At 37.3% G+C, this 4252-nt stretch overlaps 1 pseudogene; it reads left to right on the top strand.

Annotated features, from left to right (window-relative positions):
- Nucleotides 1-447: 447 nt before the first annotated feature.
- LOC126587295 (uncharacterized) lies at nucleotides 448-3714 on the top strand (annotated as a pseudogene).
- Nucleotides 3715-4252: the final 538 nt, after the last annotated feature.

The raw sequence follows: 4252 nt of genomic DNA, 5'->3' as shown, positions 1-4252 counted from the left end.
CTAATATTAGCTACCAAGTTTGGAGTTATATCAAGTTTTCTCTTTTATATTTGTGACCCAAACTCATAAAAAAACCATAATTATGTTTTGTTTTATCGTCTAAACTGGACTCGGGTGAAGCAAACAAACATTGAAAGCATCCATGGAAATGTTCATTAACACATGATAATAAAAACGTAGTAGAATTCTCTCCTTTAAATTTCCTTCCTCTTCAGTTTCTTCATATTTGAACGGTCACGATTAAATTAAGAGGAAAATGAGAAAAGAAAAAAGAAAGGGGACATGATTTGGAAGAGAGAAAATCTTACTCCATTAGGAACACTAAAATATTAGTAAATCCGTAATATTCAACTAAAAAAAGACTCTTATGAAACCCTAGCAACTGCCATATCTCACTATTATTTATAGCATAATCATATCGACTTTTCAAATTACAAATTCCATACGATGGAGTCCCCTCTTGGTTATGCGTTAACATTCTTCTTTGCTTGTAATTTGTTTTTTCTCCTCTCATCTCCTTCACCAGCCAATGCATCAGCAGATCAATTGGTCGATGGTGTTTGCCAAAAATCCATAAATAATACCGAGTGCATGGTATTAAGGGTACAAGTGTAATATAGTTAGAAATATAGTTAGTAATATAGTTAGTAAGGTAGTTAGGATTTCTCTGATAAAAACAGTGTGTGTAATCTTCCTTTAGTTAGTCAATACAAATCCTATTTCTCTCTCTAAACTCTCTCTCTCCAATATCTCTGTGTTCATCCTTCTCTTCATCCGTTCTTGATTTTCCTTTCAATTCCCAACCATTACAATGTAGTTAACATGGTATCATAGCCGCCAGGTTCACGCCATGATTCTGGTGGTTCCACTTCTCATTAATTTTCGTCTGTTTTTTTTTTTTTTTTTTTTTTTTTTTTTTTTTTTTTTTTTTTAGCTTAGTTTTCTTTCCAAATTTTCATTAGATGTTCGGATAAGTTTTTCGGTGCTCCCGCAATCGTTCTATTACATATGGGTTGACTGCGATTCAGAGGATATGGAATCGAGTTTTTTAGTCACATCACCTGTGAGCTTTGGACTTGGGTTGACGTACGGATTGTCGCGAGGCCATTCGCAAACCACCATTGGTTGAAATCGGGAAAAACTCAGTTTTTGGTGAAAATTGAGAAACGGGTTTTGTTAGGATCGTCGGTCTGAAGGCGGTGAAGCCTTTGCGATTAGGGTATACTGGCAGAGGTTCCAGAACCAATGACTTCCTTTTTGAACCAGATACTGTAGCAAATGACGGAGGAGGAAGGAGACGTGCGATCTGGTGGTTGTTTGTTCAAGATTGCAAATCTTGAGAGCTCTTCAGGTTCTGATTCTGTGCACTCTAACTGTTTGAAGAAATGGGTCAATGAATTCTTTGATTTCTACTCTGTTCTCTGGTATGGAAGAAAGATCAGACATGGGTGCACTCCAGGTGTGGCACCTTCTATAGTGTGGCAGGGGACTTTCTGCTCTGTTTCTTCTGTTGGGTTTGATTTTTCTGCAAATCTATGGTTGCTGCTGATCGGTAGATTGATTGGTTTGCTTCCTCAGCATTATTTGGGTCAAGATTGAAGTCTTATCAGGTTCTTGACTTCTGGTTTTCACAGTGCACATAATCTGTTTGATTAAATGTTTCAATAAGAAAATGTAGTGTGATATTTGGACTCAAGATTGGTGATTACTTCAAGATCAGTGTTTGTGATATTTGGATATTTGATTTGGTGCACGATGGCTTGGAGATCGATTCTGGCCGGGTTAATTTGCTAAGGTAGGCTGATGAGTGTTCGGAAAACAACGAAGATTGATGATCAGTCCCATAATATGATGAACAAAATCTTCGTTGCAACTGCATATATGGGACTAAGAACTTCAATATTGATGAGTGTTTGTGAATCTCAGTTCCATAATATTGATGTCTTGAAGATTGATTTGGTGAGCGTTTTTGAATCTTTTGATGACTGTTGCCAAGTTGCTGATGAACGGATGTTTGATTTTATTCATCTTTCTTGTGAATGTTTTTTATGAGTGTTTGATTTGGGTAGATTAATATGTTGGGACTAAGTCTCCATTGCAACAGTTGACCCCGCAGAGTCATGTGCCTGATCAGGGGGGTTTGTTGGGGTACTAATTCTTGTGAAAGGTTGAGGCTTTGGGAAGAAGATGACGATGCATGAGAATGTTCCTTCAAAGCAGAGAAGCAAGCAACAATGCTTGTTTATTAGATTCAGCAAAGGTTACTGGAGTGAGTATTCAGGTGCTAACTGAGGAGTTGTGCAGTATATTCCTTATCACAGCCTATAATTTCAAAGTCTAACCAACTCAGTTGTTAGCATGAATCTACAGTAAGTCCGGTTATACGATGAAGTTTGAAGAAGTTATAAATGGTAAATCCCACGAAGGGTAGAAGAAGTTGTTAACGGTAAATCCCACGAAGGGTAATTCCGTGCTGTGAGTAGGTAAATCCCACGAAGGTTAATCCTACATAGATGTTGATTTTCAGTTGTCGAAATTGAGAAGGCCGATGCCATTGTTCAAAGAAGTTGTTTTTTGGTAAAATCCACAAAGGGCGATCCCGTGGTGCTATAGTTAAGGCCGATGCCACACTATAGTTTGTTCATTTTCTGTTTTTGTAAATATTAAAGGCCGAAGCCAAGTTGAATGAGATTGTTGACGGTAAATCCCACGAAGGGTAAACCCGCAAGAAATTGTTATAACCGGCATGAGGATGTGTTACAATTTTACAAGAGGCTGTTATGTGATTGAAGCTCCTGCACAAGGCAGAGGAATATTAGACTTTTCGATGTGCTTCCTCCTGAGCTTGCAAATTGAGTGTGTTGCAGTAGTCAGTGAATATATTTGGGGCAGATTGATGTTCACTGCTGCTCAGCAGCTATAATAAACTCGTTATTCAGAAAAGGTTCAAGATAATTTCCATATTTGCAGAATCAAGGTTGCAGTTGGTTCAAGCTGTTCTGTTTTTCTGTAGTAGTGATTGCATATGTTCTTCCAATCTCCAACTGGGTTTCCCCAGTTGAGATTGAGGGGGAGTATTAAGGGTACAAGTGTAATATAGTTAGAAATATAGTTAGTAATATAGTTAGTAAGGTAGTTAGGATTTCTCTGATAAAAACAGTGTGTGTAATCTTCCTTTAGTTAGTCAATACAAATCCTATTTCTCTCTCTAAACTCTCTCTCTCCAATATCTCTGTGTTCATCCTTCTCTTCATCCGTTCTTGATTTTCCTTTCAATTCCCAACCATTACAATGTAGTTAACACATGGAAGTTCTCCACTCCGATCCATCAAATCGGCATCCACTTACATATTTCTTTATCAAGTCGCCCTCGATCTAGCCATAGTGAATGCAAAAGATAGCCAAGCATTCATCAACAATTTACTCAAGAGTGATCCATCGGAGCCTATTAAGCAATGTGCTGCTTCATACGAATCAATGGGTGCTTCATTCCGGAACGCAAAAGTTGAGATATACGAGGATCCTTTGACGGCCAACTATGATGTCAAAATTGCTGGAAATGATGCAGGTAACTGTGAAACTGCCTTAAGTTCTAAAGGAGTAAGATTTCCTAAAATATCTGCTAGAAACCTTTTTGTACTGTTATATAGTAGTATTGGGGATGTAATCACAAGTCAGATTGATATTGACTATCTATCTGCAGATATATTCTAATAAAAAGAATCAGAATTTCTTCTAATACAAGGCTTTTTTTCTTATTGATTTTTGGCAACAAGGGTGATTTCTCCTTAAATATATTTCTCACATCAATTTATACATGGCTAAATAGCCAAAATGGTCCCTGAGATTTGCATAACTCATCACTTTGGTTCCTGAGATTCCAAATCAATAAAAGTGGTCTCTGAGATTGTCCACCATCCATCATTTTGGTCATTCCGTTAAAAACTCTGTTAAATGTCCCAGAGCTCTTGGCCGGAAGTTTGGGCAATTTTCAAAGCTTCGTAACTCAATTGTTTCTTAACCAAATTAGACCCATAATATATCAAAATGAAGATAGGAAAATGTAGAATAAGATTATACCTATTTGGAAGCCCAATGGTTGCTGAGATGGCTGGAAAATAGCCTCAAAGTTAACTGGTCTGAGGGAAAACTTGAAAACTCGCAGGAAATTGAGTAAACTTTAAACGTTCATAACTTCTTCAATACTCAACGAAATCAAGTGATTAAAAAACAAAAATCATACTTGTCGATG

This window comes from Malus sylvestris, chromosome 10 (genome assembly GCF_916048215.2).
Source record: "Malus sylvestris chromosome 10, drMalSylv7.2, whole genome shotgun sequence".
Lineage (NCBI taxonomy): Eukaryota > Viridiplantae > Streptophyta > Magnoliopsida > Rosales > Rosaceae > Malus > Malus sylvestris.
Note: the sequence above shows the minus strand (reverse complement) of the source record. Positions and strands in the feature narration are given on the sequence as shown.